Raw genomic sequence first — 23,957 nt, forward strand, 5'->3', positions numbered from 1 at the left:
TGCAGCCGTCTTCATCAACCTGGCCAAGGCTTTCGACTCAGTCAATCATCGTATTCTTATCGGCAGACTCAATAGCCTTGGTTTCTCAAATGACTGCCTCGCCTGGTACACCAACTACTTCTCAGACAGAGTACAGTGTGTCAAATCGGAGGGCCTGTTGTCTGGTCCTCTGGCAGTCTCTGTGGGGGTACCACAGGGTTCAATTCTCGACTCTTTTCTCTGTATATATCAATGATGTGGCTCTTGCTGTGGGTGATTCCTTGATCCACCTCTACGCAGACGTCACCATTCTGTATACTTCTGGCCCTTCCTTGGACACTGTGCTAACAAACCTCCAAACGAGCTTCAATGCCATATCACACTCCTTCCATGGCCTCCAACTGCTCTTAAACGCTAGTAAAACCAAATGCATGCTTTTCAACCGTTCGCTGCCAGAACCCGCCCTGGCCGACTAGCATCACCATCCTGGATGGTTCTGACCTAGAATATGTGGACATCTATAAATACCTAGGTGTCTGGCTGGACTGTAAACTCTCCTTCCAGACTCATATCAAACATCTCCAATCGAAAATCAAATCTTGAATCGGCTTTCTATTTCGGAACAAAGCCTCCTTCACTCACGCCGCCAAACTTACCCTAGTAAAACGGACTATCCTACCAATCCTCGACTTCGGCGATGTCATCTACAAAATAGCTTCCAATACTCTACTCAGCAAACTGGATGCATTTTAACACAGTGCCATCCATTTTGTTACCAAATCACCTTATACCACCCAAAACTGCGACCTGTATGCTCTAGTCGGCTGGCCCTCGCTACATATTCGTTGCCAGACCCACTGGCTCCAGGTCATCTATAAGTCTATGCTAGTTAAAGCTCCGCCTTATCTTAGTTCACTGGTCACGATGGCAACACCCACCTGTAGCACGCGCTCCAGCAGGTGTATCTCACTGATCATACCCAAAGCCAACACCTCATTTGGCCGCCTTTCCTTCCAGTTCTCTGCTGCCAGTGACTGGAATGAATTGCAAAAATCACTGAGGCTGTAGACTTCTATTTCCCTCACTTTAAACTATCTTTAAACTAGCAACTAACCGATCGCTGCAGCTGTACATAGTCCATCTGTAAATAGCCCATCCAATCTACCTACCTCATCCCCATACTGTTTATATTGACTTTTCCACTCTTTTGCACACCAGTATCTCTACTTGCACATCATCATCTGCTCATTTATCACTCCAGTGTTAATCTGCTAATTTGCCTATTTATTGTCTACCTCCTCATGCCTTTTACACACACTGTATATAGACTGTATTTTTTCTACTATCATTTTCTTGTTTGTTGTTTATTCCATGTGTAACTCTGTGTTGTTGTTTGTGTCGCACTGCTTTGCTTTATCTTGGCCAGGTCGCAGTTGTAAATGACAACTTGTTCTTAACTAGCCTACCTGGGTAAATAAAGGTGAAATAAATATAAATATATATATATATTTAAATGGTCTGAGAGTCCTTTAGATGCCTTTTGGCAAACTCCAAGTGGCGATCTTGTGCCTTTTACTGAGGAGTGGCTTCCGTCTGGCCACTCTACCATAAAGGTCTGATTGGTGGAGTGCTGCAGAGATGGTTGTCTTTCTGGAAGGCTCTCCCATTTCCACAGAGGAACTCTGGAGCTCTGTCAGAGTGACCATTGGGTTCTTGATCACCTCCCTGGCCAATGCCCTTGTCCCCCTATTGCTCAGTTTGGCCAGGCGGCCAGCTCTAGCAAGAGTCTTGGTGGCTCCAAACTTCTTCCATTTAATAATGATGGAGGCCACTGTGTTCTTGGGGACCTTCAATGCAGCAGACATATTGTGGTACCCTTCCCCAGATCTGTGCCTCAACACAATCCTGTCTCTGAGCTCTACGGACAATTCCTTCGACCTCATGGCTTGGTTTTTGCTCTGACATGCACTGTCAACTGTGGGATCTTATATAGACACGTGTGTGTCTTTCCAAGTCATGTCTAATCAATTGAATTTACCACAGGTGGACACCAGTCAAGTTGAAGAAACATCTCAAGTCCCATAGCAAAAGGTCTGAATACTTATGTAAATAAGGTATTTCTGTTTTTATTTTGAATACACTTGCAAAAAATTGTTTTCCCTTCGTCATTGTGGGGTAGGAAGATGGATAAGGGAAAAATGTATTTAATACATTTTAGAATAAGGCTGTAACGTAACAACATTTGGTTAAGTCAAGGGGTCTGAATACTTTCCGAATGCCCTGTATCTATATAAACTAATAGACAGTGTATCTATATAAACTAATAGACAGTGTATCTATATAAACTAATAGACAGTGTATCTATATAAACTAATAGACACTGTATCTATATAAACTAATAGACAGTGTATCTATATAAACTAATAGACAGTGTATCTATATAAACTATATCAACTAATAGACAGTCTGTATTCTAGGGTCTGTATTCTAGTGTCTGTATTCTAGGGTTTGTATTCTAGGGTCTGTATTCTAGGGTTTGTATTCTAGGGCCTGTATTCTAGGGTCTGTATTCTAGGGTCTGTATTCTAGGGTCTGTATTCTAGGGTTTGTATTCTAGGGTCTGTATTCTAGGGTCTGTATTCTAGGGTCTGTATTCTAGGGTCTGTATTCTAGGGCCTGTATTCTAGGGTCTGTATTCTAGGGTCTGTATTCTAGGGTCTGTATTCTAGGGTCTGTATTCTAGGGTCTGTATTCTAGGGCCTGTATTCTAGGGTCTGTATTCTAGGGTCTGTATTCTAGGGTCTGTATTCTAGGGCCTGTATTCTAGGGTCTGTATTCTAGGGTCTGTATTCTAGGGTCTGTATTCTAGGGTCTGTATTCTAGGGTCTGTATTCTAGGGCCTGTATTCTAGGGTCTGTATTCTAGGGTCTGTATCATAGGGTTTGTTTTCTAGGGTCTGTATTCTAGGGTCTGTATTCTAGGGCCTGTATTCTAGGGTCTGTATTCTAGGGTCTGTATTCTAGGGTTTGTATTCTAGGGTCTGTATTCTAGGGTCTGTATTCTAGGGTTTGTATTCTAGGGTCTGTATTCTAGGGTCTGTATTCTAGGGTTTGTATTCTAGGGTCTGTTTTCTAGGGCCTGTATTCTAGGGTCTGTATTCTAGGGTCTGTATTCTAGGGTCTGTATTCTAGTATATGTATTCCTCCAATAGGAGTGCTGATCTGTTTTAATCCTGGGCCCAGGTGTTTTTACACACACACACAGATACACACATACACACAGATACACAGATACCCAGATACACACACACACAGATACACAGATACCCAGATACACACACACCGATACACAGATACACACAGATACACACACACACAGATACACAGATACACACAGACACGCACACACACAGATACACAGATACACACACACACACACACACACAGATACAAAGATACACACACACACACACAGATACACAGATACACACACGCACAGATACACAGATACACACAGATACACAGATACACAGATACACACAGATACACACACACACAGATACACAGATACACACACACACACTCACACACACAGATACACAGATACACACACACACTCTCACACTCACACACCGTCCATGCGGAGCAGAGGCTACATGAAACATGACACATTTTCTGCCACTATCTTCGGAAAAAGCCGGAACGTTGAGGAGGAGGTTCTCGTGGTGTATTCTAGAACACGGTCGTTCACAGTGAGACAACTGGGCTGGGGTCAGAGAACGCAGACCCAGACCGACTGACTCCTGTGTAATGGATAGCTAATAACATCTAACACTATCTAGTAATATTATCTTCCTTCCAAATGGCACCCTATTCCCTTTAAAGTGCACTACTTTTGACCAGATGGTCCATAGGGAATAGGGTGCAATATTGCTATGTAAATATCTACTAGGTTATATACACTATTATCTAATATAAATATTTACTAGGTTATACACTATTATCTAATGTAAATATCAAATCAAATCTATTTCTATAGCCCTTCTTACATCAGCTGATATATTAAAGTGCTGTTCAGAAGCCTAACCCCCAAACAGCAAGCAATGCAGGTGAAGAAGCACGGTGGCTAGGAAAAACTCCCTAGAAAGGCCAAAACCTAGGAAGAAACCTAGAGAGGAACCAGGCTATGTGGGGTGGCCAGACCTCTTCTGGCTGTGCCGGGTGGAGATTATAACAGAACATGGCCAAGATGTTCAAATGTTCATAAATGACCAGCAAGGTCAAATTGTAATAATCACAGGCAGAACAGTTGAAACTGGAGCAGCAGCACGGCCAGGTGGACTGGGGACAGCAAGGAGTCATCATGCCAGGTAGTCCTGAGGCATGGTCCTAAGGCTCAGGTCCTCCAAGAGAGAGAAAGAAAGAGAGAAAGAGAGAATTATAGAGAGCACACTTAAATTCACACAGGACACCGGATAAGACAGGAGAAATACTCCAGATATAACAGACTGACCCTAGCCCCCGACACATAAACTACTGCAGCATAAACACTGGAGGCTGAGACAGGAGGGGTCAGGAGACACTGTGGCCCCATCCGATGATACCCCCAGATAGGGCCAAACAGGCAGGATATAACCCCACCCACTTTGCCAAAGCCAAGCCCCCCACCGCTAGAGGATATCTTCAACCACCAACTTACCATCCTGAGACAAGGCCGAGTATAGCCCACAAAGACCTCCGCCACGGCACAACCCAACAGGGGGCGCCACCCAGACAGGAAGACCACGTCAGTGACTCAACCCAGCAGCCATATTTAGCAATAACTGAAGTTTATTTAGTGCTTTATCCGGGTAGCCGGAAAGTAGAGCATTGCAGTAGTCTAACCTAGAAGTGACAAAAGCATGGATTCATTTTTCTGCATCATTTTTGGACAGAAAATTTCAGATTTTTGCAATGTTACGTAGATGGAAAAAAGCTGTCCTTGAAACAGTCTTGATATGTTCTTCAAAAGAGAGATCAGGGTCCAGAGTAACGCCAAGGTCCTTCACAGTTTTATTTGAGACGACTGTACAACCATCAAGATTAATTGTCAGATTCAACAGAAGATCTCTTTGTTTCTTGGGAACAAGCATCTCTGTTTTGTCCGAGTTTAAAAGTAGAAAGTTTGCAGCCATCCACTTCCTTATGTCTGAAACACATGCTTCTAGCGAGGGCAATTTTGGAGCTTCACCATGTTTCATTGAAATGTACAGCTGTGTGTCATCTGCATAGCAGGGAAAGTTAACATTATGTTTTCGAATAACATCCCCAAGAGGTAAAATATATAGTGAAAACAATAGTGGTCCTAAAACGGAACCTTGAGGATCACCGAAATTTACAGTTGATTTGTCAGAGGACAAACCATCCACAGAGACAAACTGATATCTTTCCGACAGATAAGATCTAAACCAGGCCAGAACTTGTCCGTGTAGACCAATGTGGGTTTCCAATCTCTCCAAAAGAATGTGGTGATCGATGGTGTCAAAAGCAACACTAAGGTCTAGGAGCACGAGGACAGATGCAGAGCCTCGGGCTGACGCCATTAAAATGTCATTTACCACCTTCACAAGTGCAGTCTCAGTGCTCTGATGGGGTCTAAAACCAGACTGAAGCATTTCGTACATACTGTTTGTCTTCAGGAAGGCAGTGAGTTGCTGCGCAACAGCCTTTTCAAAAAATGTTGAGAGGAATGGAAGATTCGATATAGGCAGATAGTTTTTATATTTTCTGGGTCAAGGTTTGGCTTTTTCAGAGAGGCTTTATTACTGCCACTTTTGGTGAGTTTGGTACACATCCGGTGGATAGGGAGCTGTTTATTATGTTCAACATAGGAGGGCCAAACACAGGAAGCAGCTCTTTCAGTAGTTTAGTTGGAATAGGGTCCAGTATGCAGCTTGAAGGTTTAGAGGCCATGATTATTTTCATCATTGCGTCAAGAGATATAGTACTAAAACACTTGAGTGTCTCCCTTGATCCTAGGTCCTGGCAGAGTTGTGCAGACTCAGGACAACTGAGCTTTGGAGAAATACTCAGATTTAAAGAGGAGTCCATATTTAGCCTTCTAATGATCATGATCTTTTCCTCAAAGAAGTTTAAGAATTCACCACTGCTGAAGTGAAAGCTGTCCTCTCTTGGGGAATACTGCTTTTTAGTTAGCTTTGCAAATGTATTGACCCCCCATGTGTGTGTTGTGTGGCTGTTGTGTGTGTGTTGTGTGGATGTTGTGTGTGTGTTGTGTGGATGTTGTGTGTGTGATGTGTGTGTGTGGATGTTGTGTGTGTGATGTGTGTGTTGTGTGGATGTTGTGTGCGTGTTGTGTGTGTGTGTGTTGTGTGGATGTTGTGTGTGTGTGTGTTGTGTGGATGTTGTGTGTGTGTTGTGTGTGTTGTGTGGATGTTGTGTGTGTGTGTGTTGTGTGGATGTTGTGTGGCTGTTGTGTGTGTGTTGTGTGGCTGTTGTGTGTGTGTTGTGTGTGTATGTGTGTTGTGTGTGTGTGTTGTGTGGATGTTGGGTGCGTGTTGTGTGTGTGTGTTGTGTGGATGTTGTGTGTGTGTGTGTTGTGTGTGTTGTGTGTGTGTTGTGTGTGTGTTTTGTGTGTGTTGTGTGGATGTTGTGTGGATGTTGTGTGTGTGTTGTGTGGATGTTGTGTGTGTGTTGTGTGGATGCTGTGTGTGTGTTGTGTGGATGTTGTGTGTGTGTTTTGTGTGTGTTGTGTGGATGTTGTGTGGATGTTGTGTGTGTGTTGTCTGTGTGTTGTGTGGACGTTGTGTGTTTGTTGTGTGGATGTTGTGTGGATGTTGTGTGGATGTTGTGTGGATGTTGTGTGGATGTTGTGTGTGTGTTGTGTGTGTGTTGTGTGGATGCTGTGTGTGTGTTGTGTGGATGTTGTGTGTGTGTTGTGTGGATGTTGTGTGTGTGTTGTGTGGATGTTGTGTGTGTGTGTTGTGTGGATGTTGTGTGTGTGTTGTGTGGATGTTGTGTGGATGTTGTGTGGATGTTGTGTGTGTGTTGTGTGGATGTTGTGTGTGTGTTGTGTGGATGTTGTGTGTGTGTTGTGTGGATGTTGTGTGTGTGTGTTGTGTGGATGTTGTGTGTGTGTTGTGTGTGTGTGTTGTGTGGATGTTGTGTGTGTTGTGAGGATGTTGTGTGGATGTTGTGTGGATGTTGTGTGTGTGTTGTGTGGATGTTGTGTGTGTGTTGTGTGGATGTTGTGTGTGTGTTGTGTGGATGTTGTGTGGATGTTGTGTGTGGATGTTGTGTGGATGTTGTGGGGATGTTGTGTGGATGTTGTGTGGATGTTGTGTGGATGTTGTGTGGATGTTGTGTGTGTGTTGTGTGGATGTTGTGTGTGTGTGTGTGGATGTTGTGTGGATGTTGTGATGGAATGGCCCAGTGTATGTTCTGCCATGTTACTAACCAGGACTCCTTCTCTATGACCCTAGATTGTATTCAGTAGGCAGCAAACGGAAGAAAACAGACCGAAACAAGGAGGTTCTCCCTAATCTGGTTCAATTACAAAGTTTAATTTTGTCGCAAAAACATTTTGTTATGGTGTGAACTAATGAACAAGATCCTGTTGAATCAAGGGATCATTCTGGAGCATCTATACAGCTGATACCTGTTGCTTGCTTTCATCTCATTTACTGTTTCTATATTAAAAATGTTCTGGAAAATAGCACCCTATTCACTATGTAGTGCACTAGTTTAGACCAGGCACTATAGGGGAAGTGCACTACTTTTGCCCAGGGTCTATAGGGATAGTGCACTAGTTTTGACTAGGGCCTATAGGGTAATGTGCTATGTAGGGAATAGGGTGCCATTAGAGGTAGCCTATGTTAAAATTTAAATGCAATGAGGTATATTTATAAAGTGTATTTTAAATAGGAAGTAAAGATTTGTTTGTGTTTTGTCTCGGTTCTGCAGGTCAGGAAGTGGAAGATGTTGAGCCGTCACCACGGTGATGCTAAGCAGAAGGAGGCGGAGTCTGAGGTGCACCTTGGGGGCGGACCATGGGGGGTGAGAACCAACCACCAGCTGGCTAGCCCTGTCCTGCTGGAGTGCTGTGTCTGCAGTGGACCCTTCGTTAGCTACGCTCTGGAAGAGGCCTGGCAGCCACGGCAACGCACACAGGTACTGGGCTAGCCGCTAACAGCTAAACGCTAACTTTACCTTGATAACACACACAGGTGGGCTAGCCACTAATGGCTAACTGCTATCTTTACCTTGATAATGCACCAATCTTCACAGCAACACAGAGAGAAAAATAGAGAAATAATTGAAAAATAATAACACAAGGAATAAATACACAATGAGTAACGATATATTGGTTATATACACTGTGTACCAGTACAGAGTCAATGATAACTTGGTTATATACACTGGGTACCAGTACTGAGTCAATGATAACTTGGCTATATACACTGGGTACCAGTACTGAGTCAATGATAACATGGTTATATACACTGGGTACCAGTACAGAGTCAATGATAACTTGGTTATATACACTGGGTACCAGTACTGAGTCACTTGGTTATATGGGTACCAGTACAGAGTCAATGATAACTTGGCTATATACACTGGGTACCAGTACTGAGTCAATGATAACATGGCTATATACACATGGTACCAGTACTGAGTCAATGATAACATGGTTATATACACTGGGTACCAGTACTGAGTCAATGATAACATGGTTATATACACTGGGTACCAGTACTGAGTCAATGATAACATGGTTATATACACTGGGTACCAGTACTGAGTCAATGATAACATGGTTATATACACTGGGTACCAGTACAGAGTCAATGATAACTTGGTTATATACACAGGGTACCAGTACAGAGTCAATGATAACTTGGTTATATACACAGGGTACCAGTACTGAGTCAATGATAACTTGGTTATATACACAGGGTACCAGTACAGAGTCAATGATAACTTGGTTATATACACAGGGTACCAGTACTGAGTCAATGATAACTTGGTTATATACACAGGGTACCAGTACAGAGTCAATGATAACTTGGTTATATACACTGGGTACCAGTACAGAGTCAATGATAACTAGGCTATATACACAGGGTACCAGTACAGAGTCGATGATAACTTGGTTATATACACTGGGTACCAGTACTGAGCCAATGATAACTTGGTTATATACACTGGGTACCAGTACTGAGTCAATGATAACTTGGTTATATACACAGGGTACCAGTACTGAGTCAATGATAACTTGGTTATATACACATGGTACCAGTACTGAGTCAATGATAACATGGTTATATACACATGGTACCAGTACTGAGTCAATGATAACTTGGTTATAAACACTGGGTACCAGTACTGAGTCAATGATAACATGGCTATATACACAGGGTACCAGTACTGAGTCAATGATAACTTGGCTATATACACTGGGTACCAGTACTGAGTCAATGATAACTTGGCTATATACACTGGGTACCAGTACTGAGTCAATGATAACTTGGCTATATACACTGGGTACCAGTACTGAGTCAATGATAACTTGGCTATATACACTGGGTACCAGTACTGAGTCAATGATAACTTGGCTATATACACTGGGTACCAGTACTGAGTCAATGATAACATGGCTATATACACTGGGTACCAGTACTGAGTCAATGATAACATGGTTATATACACAGGGTACCAGTACTGAGTCAATGATAACATGGTTATATACACTGGGTACCAGTACTGAGTCAATGATAACATGGTTATATACACTGGGTACCAGTACTGAGTCAATGATAACTTGGTTATATACACTGGGTACCAGTACTGAGTCAATGATAACTTGGTTATATACACTGGGTACCAGTACTGAGTCAATGATAACTTGGTTATATACACTGGGTACCAGTACTGAGTCAATGATAACTTGGTTATATACACTGGGTACTGGGCAGGTAGATACATTATGTTCACATAGGTAGGGATAAAGTTACTAGGCAACAGGATAGATAACAAACAGCGGCAGAACTATATGTGATGAGTCAAGAGATGCAAAATGGAAAAATGCAGAAACTCTGGTTAGCTATTTGGTTAACTCTTGGTAATAGTTTGGTAATAGTCTCATTGCTTGGGGGTAGACGCTGTTTAGGGTCCTGTTGGCTCCAGACTCGGTGCATCGGTACCGCTTGCCTTACTGGAATCAGAGAGAACAGTCAACATTGACAATTTTTAGGGCTTTCCTCTGACACCGCCTGGTGTAGAGGTCCTGGATGGCAGGAAGCTTGGCCTCTGTGATATACTGGGCCGTACGCACTAGCCTCTGTAGCGCCTTGCGATCAAGCAGTTGTCATACCAGGCGGTGATGCAGCCAGTCAGGATGCTCTCACTGGTGCAGCTGTAGAACTTTATGAGGATCTGAGGACCCATGACAAGTCTGCTGTCATGTCTTCTTCGCCACTGTGCATGTGTGTGGACCATGTTAATTCCTTAGTGATGTGCGTATAGATGGGCTAGCCGATAATAGCTAAAAGCTAACTTTTAAAACAGGTGGGCTAGCCTCTAACTAACCGCTAACTGTCTCTTTATAACACACACAGGTGGGCTAGACTCTAACTAACCGCTATCTGTATCTTTATAACACACACAGGTGGGCTAGCCTCTAGCTAACCGCTATCTGTATTTTTATAACACACACAGGTGGGCTAGCCTCTAGCTAACCTCTAACTGTATGTTTATAACACACACAGGTGGGCTAGCCTCTAACTAACCGCTAACTGTATCTTTATAACACACACAGGTGGGCTAGCCTCTAGCTAACCGCTAACTGTATCTTTATAACACACACAGGTGGGCTAGCCTCTAACTAACCGCTATCTGTATCTTTATAACACACACAGGTGGGCTAGCCTCTAGCTAACCTCTAACTGTATCTTTATAACACACACAGGTGGGCTAGCCTCTAGCTAACCGCTAACTGTATCTTTATCAGGTGGGCTAGCCTCTAGCTAACCGCTAACTGTATGTTTATAACACACACAGGTGGGCTAGCCTCTAGCTAACCGCTAACTGTATCTTTATAACACACACAGGTGGGCTAGCCTCTAGCTAACCGCTAACTGTATCTTTATAACACACAGGTGGGCTAGCCTCTAACTAACCGCTAACTGTATGTTTATAACACACACAGGTGGGCTAGCCTCTAGCTAACCGCTAACTGTATCTTTATAACACACAGGTGGGCTAGCCTCTAACTAACCGCTAACTGTATCTTTATAACACACAGGTGGGCTAGCCTCTAACTAACCGCTAACTGTATCTTTATAACACACAGGTGGGCTAGCCTCTAGCTAACCGCTAACTGTATCTTTATAACACACAGGTGGGCTAGCCTCTAGCTAACTGTATGTTTATAAACACAGGTGGGCTAACTGCTAACTGTATCTTTATAACACACAGGTGGGCCAGCCTCTAACTAACCGCTAACTGTATCTTTATAACACACAGGTGGGCTAGCCTCTAACTAACCGCTAACTGTATCTTTATAACACACAGGTGGGCTAGCCTCTAACTAACCGCTAACTGTATCTTTATAACACACAGGTGGGCTAGCCTCTTAACCGCTAACTGTATCTTTATAACACACAGGTGGGCCAGCCTCTAGCTAACCGCTAACTGTATCTTTATAACACACACAGGTGGGCTAGCCTCTAGCTAACCGCTAACTGTATCTTTATAACACACAGGTGGGCTAGCCTCTAACTAACCGCTAACTGTATCTTTATAACACACAGGTGGGCTAGCCTCTAACTAACCGCTAACTGTATCTTTATAACACACAGGTGGCCTAGCCTCTAGCTAACCGCTATTTATTTTATTTTTATTTTATTTCACCTTTATTTAGCCAGGTAGGCCAGTTGAGAACAAGTTCTCATTTGCAACTGCGACCTGGCCAAGATAAAGCATAGCAGTGTGAACAGACAACACAGAGTTACACATGGAGTAAACAATTAACAAGTCAATAACACAGTAGAAAAAAAAGGGGGAGTCTATATACATTGTGTGCAAAAGGCATGAGGAGGTAGGCGAATAATTACAATTTTGCAGATTAATAACACTGGAGTGATAAATGATCAGATGGTCATGTACAGGTAGAGATATTGGTGTGCAAAAGAGCAGAAAAGTAAATAAATAAAAACAGTATGGGGATGAGTTAGGTAAAAATGGGTGGGCTATTTACTGATAGACTATGTACAGCTGCAGCGATCGGTTAACTGCTCAGACCGCAGATATTTGAAGTTGGTGAGGGAGATAAAAGTCTCCAACTTCAGCGATTTTTGCAATTCGTTCCAGTCACAGGCAGCAGAGAACTGGAATGAAAGGCGGCCAAATGAGGTGTTGGCTTTAGGGATGATCAGTGAGATACACCTGCTGGAGCACGTGCTACGGATGGGTGTTGCCATCGTGAGCAGTGAACTGAGATAAGGCGGATCTTTACCTAGCATGGACTTGTAGATGACCTGGAGCCAGTGGGTCTGGCGACGAATATGTAGCGAGGGCCAGCCGACTAGAGCATACAAGTCGCAGTGATGGGTGGTATAAGGTGCTTTAGTGACAAAACGGATGGCACTGTGATAAACTGCATCCAGTTTGCTGAGTAGAGTGTTGGAAGCAATTTTGTAGATGACATCGCCGAAGTCGAGGATCGGTAGGATAGTCAGTTTTACTAGGGTAAGTTTGGCGGCGTGAGTGAAGGAGGCTTTGTTGCGGAATAGAAAGCCAATTCTTGATTTGATTTTCGATTGGAGATGTTTGATATGAGTCTGGAAGGAGAGTTTACAGTCTAGCCAGACACCTAGGTACTTATAGATGTCCACATATTCAAGGTCGGAACCATCCAGGGTGGTGATGCTGGTCAGGCGTGCGGGTGCAGGCAGCGAACGGTTGAAAAGCATGCATTTGGTTTTACTAGCGTTTAAGAGCAGTTGGAGGCCACGGAAGGAGTGTTGTATGGCATTGAAGCTCGTTTGGAGGTTAGATAGCACAGTGTCCAAGGACGGGCCGGAAGTATATAGAATGGTGTCGTCTGCGTAGAGGTGGATCAGGGAATCGCCTGCAGCAAGAGCAACATCATTGATATATACAGAGAAAAGAGTCGGCCCGAGGATTGAACCCTGTGGCACCCCCATAGAGACTGCCAGAGGACCGGACAGCATGCCCTCCGATTTGACACACTGAACTCTGTCTGCAAAGTAATTGGTGAACCAGGCAAGGCAGTCATCCGAAAAACCGAGGCTACTGAGTCTGCCGATAAGAATAAGGTGATTGACAGAGTCAAACGCCTTGGCAAGGTCGATGAAGACGGCTGCACAGTACTGTCTTTTATCGATGGCGGTTATGATATTGTTTAGTACCTTGAGTGTGGCTGAGGTGCACCCGGGACCGGCTCGGAAACCAGATTGCACAGCGGAGAAGGTACGGTGGGATTCGAGATGGTCAGTGACCTGTTTGTTGACTTGGCTTTCGAAGACAGATAGGCAGGGCAGGATGGATATAGGTCTGTAACAGTTTGGGTCCAGGGTGTCTCCCCCTTTGAAGAGGGGGATGACTGCGGCAGCTTTCAATCCTTGGGGATCTCAGACGATATGAAAGAGAGGTTGAACAGGCTGGTAATAGGGGTTGCGACAATGGCGGCGGATAGTTTCAGAAATAGAGGGTCCAGATTGTCAAGCCCAGCTGATTTGTACGGGTCCAGGTTTTGCAGCTCTTTCAGAACATCTGCTATCTGGATTTGGGTAAAGGAGAACCTGGAGAGGCTTGGGCAAGTAGCTGCGGGGGGCGGAGCTGTTGGCTGAGGTTGGAGTAGCCAGGCGGAAGGCATGGCCAGCTGTTGAGAAATGCTTGTTGAAGTTTTCGATAATCATGGATTTATCGGTGGTGACCGTGTTACCTAGCCTCAGTGCAGTGGGCAGCTGGGAGGAGGTGCTCTTGTTCTCCATGGACTTCACAGCGTCCCAGAACTTTTTGGAGTTGGAGCTACAGGATGCAAACTTCTGCCTGAAGAAGCTGGCCTTAGCTAACTGCTGCCACCTATGTTAAATGGAGAGAGTGATTGACCACCTCACTTAGAAGTATGCAAGTGCAAAAATATTTCCCTCTCTTGTCTTTCTCTCTCCTTCTCTTTCTCTCTCTTCTTCTCTTTCTCTCTCTTCTTCTCTTTCTCTCTCTTCTTCTCTTTCTCTCTCTTCTTCTCTTTCTCTCTCTTCTTCTCTTTCTCTCTCTTCTTCTCTTTCTCTCTCTTCTTCTCTTTCTCTCTCTCCTTCTCTTTCTCTCTCGTGTCTTTCTCTTCTTCTCTTTCTCTCTCTTCTTCTCTTTCTCTCTCTTGTCTTTCTCTCTCTTCTTCTCTTTCTCTCTCTTGTCTTTCTCTCTTCTTCTCTTTCTCTCTCTTGTCTTTCTCTCTCTTCTTCTCTTTCTCTCTCTTCTTCTCTTTCTCTCTCTTCTTCTCTTTCTCTCTCTTCTTCTCTTTCTCTCTCTTCTTCTCTTTCTCTCTCTTCTTGTCTTTCTCTCTCTTCTTCTCTTTCTCTCTCTTCTCTTCTTCTCTTTCTCTCTCTTCTTTCTCTCTCTCTCTCCTTCTCTTTCTCTCTCTTCTTGTCTTTCTCTCTCTTCTTCTCTTTCTGTCTCTTCTTGTCTTTCTCTCTCTCTTGTCTTTCTCTCTCTTCTTCTCTTTCTCTCTCTTCTTCTCTTCTTCTCTTTCTCTCTCTTCTTCTCTTTCTCTCTCTCTTCTCTTTCTCTCTCTTCTTCTCTTTCTCTCTCTTCTTTTCTTTCTCTCTCTTCTTGTCTTTCTCTCTCTTCTTCTCTTTCTCTCTCTTCTTCTCTTCTTCTCTTTCTCTCTCTTCTCTTTCTCTCTCTCCTTCTCTTTCTCTCTCTTCTTCTCTTTCTCTCTCTTCTTGTCTTTCTCTCTCTTCTTCTCTTCTTCTCTTTCTCTCTCTTCTCTTTCTCTCTCTTCTTCTCTTCTTCTCTTTCTTCTCTTTTCTTTCTCTCTCTTCTTCTCTTCTTCTCTTTCTCTCTCTTCTTCTCTTTCTCTCTCTTTTTCTTTCTCTCTTTCTCTCTCTTCTTCTCTTTCTCTCTTCTTCTCTTTCTCTCTCTTCTTCTCTTCTTCTCTTTCTCTTCTTCTCTTTCTCTCTCTTCTTCTCTTCTTCTCTTTCTCTCTCTTCTTCTCTTTCTTCTCTTCTTCTCTTCTTCTCTTTCTCTCTCTTCTTCTCTTTCTCTCTCTTCTTCTCTTCTTCTCTTTCTCTCTCTTTTTGTCTTTCTCTCCTTGTCTTTCTCTCTCTTCTTCTCTTTCTCTCTTCTTCTCTTTTTCTCTCTTGTCTTTCTCTCTCTTCTTCTCTTTCTCTCTCTTCTTCTCTTCTTCTCTTTCTCTCTCTTCTTCTCTTTCTCTCTCTTCTTCTCTTTCTCTCTCTTCTTCTCTTTCTCTCTCTTCTTCTCTCACTCCAAACTGTGAGAGAGACTTTCCAATTTTAAAAAATACAAAAATCCTTTATTAATGATTAATGAAGTCGTCATTTTGTCATTGTCATGGATACCGCATCTCCTGCAGTTCCCCTCTGCTAGTTCAGTCAACATACACACTGCAGAGAGACAGAGAGAGACACACTGCCCACAAAATGAGGTGGAAACTGAGCTGCACTTCCTAACCTCCTGCCAAATCTATGACGTTATTAGAGAGACATATTCCCCTCAGATTACACAGATACACAAAGAATTCGAAAACAAATCAAATGTTGATTCTATTGGGTGAAATACCAAAGTGTCCAATCACAGCAGCAACATTTGTGACCTGTTGCCACAAACACCATATTTATATTTATCTATTTTCCCATTTGTAATTTAACTATTTGCACATCGTTACCACACTGTATATAGACATAATATGACATTTGAAATGTATTTATTATTTTGGAACTTTTTTAATGTTTACTTTTAAACAATATAAAATTATTTCATTTTTGTTTATTATCTATTTCACTTGCTTTGGCAATGTAAGGACACAGAGAGAGAGCGAGAGGGGAGACAGAGCGAGAGGAGAGACAGAGAGAGGGGAGACAGAGAGTGGGGAGACAGAGAGAGGGGAGACAGAGAGAGGGGCGTAGGAAGAAAGGGGAACAGATTCAGAGATAGAATTGGAGACAGAGTTAGAGGGAAGGTAGGAGAGAGGACCAGAGGGAAGGAGGAGAGAGGACCAGAGGGAAGGAGGAGAGAGGACCAGAGGGAAGGTAGGAGAGAGGACCAGAGGGAAGGTGGGAGAGAGGACCAGAGGGAAGGAGGAGGGATGACCAGAGGGAAGGAGGAGAGAGGACCAGAGAGAAGATAGGAGAGAGGACCAGAGGGAAGGAGGAGAGAGGACCAGAGGGAAGGAAGAGAGAGGACCAGAGAGAAGGAGGAGGGAGGACCAGAGGGAAGGAGGAGAGAGGACCAGAGAGAAGATAGGAGAGAGGACCAGAGAGAAGATAGGAGAGAGGACCAGAGGGAAGGAGGGGAGGGAGAGAGAGAGAGAGAGAGTCATGGATAGGGTAATGGAGGAGCTGGGTACATATGGAGAGTGTTACACATGGTCTCCTGTGATGAACAGAAGCATCATCTCCCTCCATAATCCTCTCTTTCTGGTCTTGTTCCTGTATTCTGATTGTTAGTTTTACAGGCTTTGGTTTTTCCATTTATGTTTTGAGGTTGGACTTCAGCTCGTATAACTCGTTAGCATGTATTATGGCGCACCAATTGGTGTCACCTCGTTAGTCAGTATGTGTTAGTAGGAAGGTGTTTCAGCTGTGCTATGATAGTGATATTTAAGAGTGTCTGGCCCAGGTGATATTTAAGAGTGTCTGGCCAAGGTGATATTTAAGAGTGTCTGGCCAAGGTGATATTTTCAGAGTGTCTGGCCCAGGTGTTATTTAAGAGTGTCTGGCCAAGGTGATATTTAGAGTGTCTGGCCCAGGTGATATTTAAGAGTGTCTGGCCCAGGTGATATTTAAGAGTGTCTGGCCAAGGTGTGTCTGGCCCAGGTGTTATTTAAGAGTGTCTGGCCCAGGTGTTATTTAAGAGTGTCTGGCCCAGGTGATATTTAAGAGTGTCTGGTCCAGGTGATATTTAAGAGTGTCTGGCCCAGGTGATATTTAAGAGTGTCTGGCCCAGGTGTTATATAAGAGTGTCTGGCCCAGGTGTTATTTAAGAGTGTCTGGCCCAGGTGATATTTAAGAGTGTCTGGCCCAGGTGATATTTAAGAGTGTCTGGCCCAGTGCTCCAGTTGTCTTGATGGATATGGTGGGTCAACTCTTTTAGTTGGCTCTCCCAATTTTGATTTCTAGACGAACAATCCTCCAATCTGATTTTCCTGATTTCCTGTTTTTCTCCACCTTTCTTTCCTTCCTGTCTTTAAGTTTGGTGTGGGCTTTTCTTTTGCTTGCCTCAGCTTTGTAAATGTAGTGGGCGCTCATGGTGGGTGTCTTTTAGGTCCCAGTTGTTGTTGCTATGCAACTTTCAGTGGACACACCCATGAGTGTCTTTCAGAACCCCTCCTACCCCCCCCCCTCCTGTTTCATTTTGGTTGTTGGTCAGTGCCTCTTTGTTAGTCCACCCACTGGGGAGCCAGGCCCAGACAATCAGAATATGTTTTTTTTCCCACACACAAAAGGGCTTTATTACAGACAGAAATACTCCTCAGTTTCATCAGTTGTCTGGGTGGCTGGTCTCAGACCCCCACAGGTGAAGAAGCCGGGTGTGGAGGTCATGGGTTGGGGTGGTTAGATGTGGTCTGCGGTTGTGAGGCTGGTTGGATGTACTGCCAAATTCTCTAAAACGACGTTACAGTGGCTTAAGGTAGAGAAATTAACATTCAATTCTCTGGCAACAGCTCTGGTGGACATGCCTGCAGTCAGCATGCCAATTGCATGCTCCCTCATAACTTGAAACATTTGTGGCATTGTGTGACAAAACTGCACATTTTAGAGTGTCCTTTTATTGTCCCCAGCACAAGGTGAACCTGTGTAATGATCATGCTGTTTAATCAACTTCTTGATATGTCACACTGGTCAGGTGGATGGATTATATTGGCAAAGGAGAAATGCTCACCAACAGGGATATAAACACATTTGTGCACAACATTTGAGAGAAATAAGCTTTATGTCTAATTGGAACATTTCTGGGATCTTTTACTTCAGCTCATGAAACACTTTGCATGTTGAGTTTATATTTTGGTTATGTATACATATGTAATAAAACTGTAACAAGTTTTGTAATGACTTGTAATAATTCATAGTAACACTGTTTGAACAACATGTAACAGAGGTCTGTAACTGCAGAGGTGTAACAATGAATGCTTGTTAAATGTTTGTTACAAAAGTTTCCAATTGCATCTCATTGCATCGTATTTCAGCACAAACCCGATGAATAAATATTATTCAAAACCGACCACGTCATTGGTCTGATGCTCAGGCCCAAAACTCTGTAATAAAGAGCTCTGGAGTCTGATGCTCAGGCCCAAAACTCTGTAATAAAGAGCTCTGGAGTCTGATGCTCAGGCCCAAAACTCTGTAATAAAAAGTCTGATGCTCAGGCCCAAAACTCTGTAATAAAAAGCTCTGGAGTCTGATGCTCAGGCCCAAAACTCTGTAATAAAAGCTCTGGAGTCTGATGCTCAGGCCCAAAACTCTGCAATAAAGAGCTCTGGAGTCTGATGCTCAGGCCCAAAACTCTGCAATAAAGAGCTCTGGAGTCTGATGCTCAGGCCCAAAACTCTGCAATAAAGAGCTCTGGAGTCTGATGCTCAGGCCCAAAACTCTGCAATAAAGAGCTCTGGAGTCTGATGCTCAGGCCCAAAACTCTGTAATAAAGAGCTCTGGAGTCTGATGCTCAGGCCCTGTAAAAAGCTCTGGAGTCTGCCCAAAACTCTGTAATAAAGAGCTCTGGAGTCTGATGCTCAGGCCCTGTAATAAAAGCTCTGGAGTCTCTCAGGCCCAAAACTCTGTAATAAAGAGCTCTGGAGTCTGATGCTCAGGCCCAAAACTCTGCAATAAAGAGCTCTGGAGTCTGATGCTCAGGCCCAAAACTCTGTAATAAAGAGCTCTGGAGTCTGATGCTCAGGCCCAAAACTCTGCAATAAAAGCTCTAAAGGAGCTCTGTAATAAAGAGCTCTGGAGTCTGATGCTCAGGCCCAAAACTCTGTAATAAAGAGCTCTGGAGTCTGATGCTCAGGCCCAAAACTCTGCAATAAAGAGCTCTGGAGTCTGATGCTCAGGCCCAAAACTCTGCAATAAAGAGCTCTGGAGTCTGATGCTCAGGCCCAAAACTCTGCAATAAAGAGCTCTGGAGTCTGATGCTCAGGCTCTGCAATAAAGAGCTCTGGAGTCTGATGCTCAGGCCCAAAACTCTGCAATAAAGAGCTCTGGAGTCTGATGCTCAGGCCCAAAACTCTGTAATAAAGAGCTCTGGAGTCTGATGCTCAGGCCCAAAACTCTGCAATAAAGAGCTCTGGAGTCTGATGCTCAGGCCCAAAACTCTGCAATAAAGAGCTCTGGAGTCTGATGCTCAGGCCCAAAACTCTGTAATAAAGAGCTCTGGAGTCTGATGCTCAGGCCCAAAACTCTGTAATAAAGAGCTCTGGAGTCTGATGCTCAGGCCCAAAACTCTGCAATAAAGAGCTCTGGAGTCTGATGCTCAGGCCCAAAACTCTGCAATAAAGAGCTCTGGAGTCTGATGCTCAGGCCCAAAACTCTGCAATAAAGAGCTCTGGAGTCTGATGCTCAGGCCCAAAAACTTTTAATTGATTAATCAAACTTTAATAAAGAGCTTTGAGTCTGATGCTCAGACCCAATGGCAAAACGGGTTCAGAAACGGTTCAACAACAACAAAAAAATACTTTTAATTGATTAATCATTTAACTTTAATTTAAGCTTTAATTTAGCATTTGACATTTGGGTCAATTACTTTAACGTGTTAAGGGTACAAAACATAGCACATATTTATGTCAAACCACCACCAAAGACACAGCTAATTTGAATAGCCACGTTGAACAAAATATGCAATCAACAAACGCAGGATTAAAAGAAAAATAATTCACTAACCTTTTGAAAATCTTCATCAGATGACAGTAATAGGACGTTACACAGTACATTTATGTTTTTTTCAATAATATGCTATTTATATCCAGAAATCTCTGTTTACAATGACGCCATGTTCACAAAATGCTACTCAGATGTCCTGAGAAATGATGATATCTGCCGGAGCTAACGTCAGATAACAAGCAATACACATCATAAACTTTGACTAAATATACATGTTCTACATATAGTTAGAAAGATACACTTCTTCTTAATGCAACCGCTGTGTTACATTTATTTTTAACGTTACAGAATTCGTTCACTAGGCAATAATATGAGACTGCGCTCATACATTAGCAATATGTCTCCGCTATCTTGGAGTCCACAGAAACCCAAAATTAACACATAAATATTCCCTTACCTTTGATGTTCTTCGATCAGAAGTCGTGCAAGGAGTCATACTTACCAAAAACTGCGTTTGGCTTTCAAGTCTGTGTCTGTGGGTTATCAAACGCGACAAATTCCGGCTGAAATGCAGCCAAAATTCTAGGGATTGCGCATCAAAACTTCAAAATTACATATTATATGTCGACTAAACTGGTCAACTAAGTGCAGAATCAAGCTTTAGGATGTTCTAGACGTGCAAAACAATTCTCAGATCGAACAGATAAACTGACATCATTTGGTGAAACCTGGAACAAAGAGCGCTCTGAGCCCGACGCGCGCAAGAGAGTACATGTATTTTCGCGTGACCCAAAGGTTTCTTCCCGCCAAAGGGTGAGGGAGCGCGCGATTTTCACAATGAAGCGGACCATTGAAAGGAAGAGATGGAAACTGTTCCCAGATCTGTAGCTGGTTGGGAAGGGTGGGGGCGATGACATCAAAGTTGGCCCAACTTTCTTGATGACAAGAGAGAGTTTGGGAGAATGGCTGCCCTGAGAGTTCTGCTTTACATACAGACATAATTTGAACATAATTTGAACGGTTTTAGAAGCTTTAGAGTGTTTTCTATTCAATAATAATTATTATATGCATATATTAGCAATTTTGGACAGATTTTTTTTCTGTTTCCTATGGGCACGCAATTCCTCCAAAGGGGGCAGTATTCTGCATAGCTCTAACTAGTTTTAACCATCAATAAAAAATAAAAACATTTGACACAGTTAAAAGTTAAAGTTGAGAGTCTTTCGTGCCAAATTGTAAGCCTATTAAGCTTCTTTAAATAATGGTTTGTAATTTATAAACATTTTAAAATGGTCATAAGGCAAACTCTTATTCCATCATGTAAACTTGTTGAAGAACAGTCTCACTGTTGGAAGGGAAGCATGGTTGTAGTTATTTAACTATCCTAGGAAGTAAGGTCGTTTGCCCCCGGTGATGCGTTGTGCAGACCTCACTACCCTCTGGAGAGCCTTACGGTTGTGGGCGGAGCAGTTGCCATACCAGTAGGTGATACAGCCCCCGACAGGATGCTCTCGATTGTGCATCTGTAAAAGTTTGACAGGGCTTTAGGTCACAAGCCAAATTTCTTCAGCCTCCTGAGGTTGAAGAGGTGCTGTTGCGCCTTCTTCACCACGCTGTCTGTGTGGGTGGACCATTTCAGTTTGTCAGTGATGTGTACGCCGAGGAACTTGAAGCTTTCCACCTTCTCCACTACTGTCCCGTCGATGTGGATGGGGGGAGCTCCCTCTGCTGTTTCCTGAAGTCCACGATCATCTCCTTTGTTTTGTTGATGTTGAGTGAGAGCTTGTTTTCCTGACACCCCACGCCAAGGGCCCTCACCTCCTCCCTGTAGGCCGTCTCGTCGTTGTTGGTAATCAAGCCCACTACTGTTGTATCGTCTGCAAACTTGTTGATTGAATTGGAGGCGGCCATGCAATCAGTTTAGATTTTTTTTTCCAATTAGCTTGACTAGCTAGCTGAAACTGGCAAATATAAGCTGGGCTCGATGGTCTTATCTTCCCTGAACCTTGATCTCAGGGTATGTTGCCCAAGGATATTACGTGAGATGCACCCAGCATGTCAACGTTAGCTAGCTACCTACTTGTATCAAAAACACGGAGCAATATTAGTTCATTTTCAGCTAAACACTAGCTAACTTATTAGTGTTGGCAAGTGCTATTATTGTTGGTGGGATAACACAACAACTAGCTAGTTAGCTAGCTAGGCCAAGCTAACTATATAAATCATGGTGATGCTAGCTTACTGGCAGGTTGTCATGGTGATGATAACTAGGGGTAATATGCTAAATTGTCATCCATTCTTCTTCTTTACCACAGATTCCCACAAGGTCTCAGACTCCAGGATGGGAAATGTTTACAAGAAAGAAACAGACGAAGACAGTCGGAGAAAGAGTTGTCCATTTCCATTGTTTTTTGTAATGTTGAAAAGGGAAGAAAAAGACAGACCCATATTTCTAAATGAGCTATTTAGGCTACTCATCATACTGTAGGCTACTCATCACACTGTAGGGTACTCATCATACTGTAGGCTACTCATCATACTGTAGGCTACTCATCATACTGTAGGCTACTCATCATACTGTAGGCTACTCATCACACTGTAGGCTACTCAGCATACTAGGCTACTCACCATACTGTAGGCTACTCATCATACTGTAGGCTACTCATCACACTGTAGGCTACTCATCACACTGTAGGCTACTCATCATACTGTAGGCTACTCATCACACTGTAGGCTACTCAGCATACTGTAGGCTCACTCACATACACACTGTAGGCTACTCATCACACTGTAGGCTCATCATACACTCATACTGTAGGCTACTCATCATATTGTAGGCTACTCATCATAGGCTACTCATCATCTACTCATCACTGTAGGCTACTCATACAGGCTACTGTCATACTGTAGGCTACTCATCATACTGTAGGCTACTCATCATACTGTAGGCTACTCATCACACTGTAGGCTACTCATCATACTGTAGGCTACTCATCATATTGTAGGCTACTCATCATACTGTAGGCTACTCATACTGTAGGCTACTCATCATACTGTAGGCTACTCATACTGTAGGCTACTCATCATACTGTAGGCTACTCAGCATACTGTAGGCTACTCATCATACTGTAGGCTACTCATCATACTGTAGGGTACTCATCATACTGTAGGGTACTCATCACACTGTAGGCTACTCATCATACTGTAGGCTACTCACCATACTGTAGGCTACTTATCATACGGTAGGCTACTCATCATACTGTAGGCTACTCATCATACTGTAGGGTACTCATCACACTGTAGGCTACTCATCATACTGTAGGCTACTCACCATACTGTAGGCTACTCATCACACTGTAGGCTACTCATCATCACACTGTAGGCTACTCATCATACTGTAGGCTACTCATCACACTGTAGGGTACTCATCATACTGTAGGCTACTCATCATACTGTAGGCTACTCATCACACTGTAGGCTACTCATCATACTGTAGGCTACTCATCATACGGTAGGCTACTCATCATACTGTAGGCTACTCATCATACTGTAGGGTACTCATCATACTGTAGGGTACTCATCACACTGTAGGCTACTCATCATACTGTAGGCTACTATCATACTGTAGGCTACTCATCATACTGTAGGCTACTCAGCATACTGTAGGCTACTTATCATACTGTAGGCTACTCATCATACTGTAGGCTACTCAGCATACTGTAGGCTACTCATCATACTGTAGGCTACTCATCATACTGTAGGCTACTCATCATACTGTAGGCTACTTATCATACTGTAGGCTACTCATCATACTGTAGGCTACTCATCATACTGTAGGCTACTCATCATACTGTAGGCTACTCATCATTCTGTAGGCTACTCATCATACTGTAGGGTACTCATCATA

General features: G+C 43.3%; 1 pseudogene; it reads left to right on the forward strand.

Moving 5' to 3' along the window:
• Window positions 1-7,941: 7,941 nt before the first annotated feature.
• The window catches only part of LOC121840004, a 90,851-nt pseudogene continuing 74,835 nt past the window's right edge, over window positions 7,942-23,957 (forward strand).

The sequence above is a fragment of the Oncorhynchus tshawytscha genome, linkage group LG18, assembly GCF_018296145.1.
Source record: "Oncorhynchus tshawytscha isolate Ot180627B linkage group LG18, Otsh_v2.0, whole genome shotgun sequence".
In the NCBI taxonomy this organism is placed as follows: Eukaryota; Metazoa; Chordata; class Actinopteri; order Salmoniformes; family Salmonidae; genus Oncorhynchus; species Oncorhynchus tshawytscha.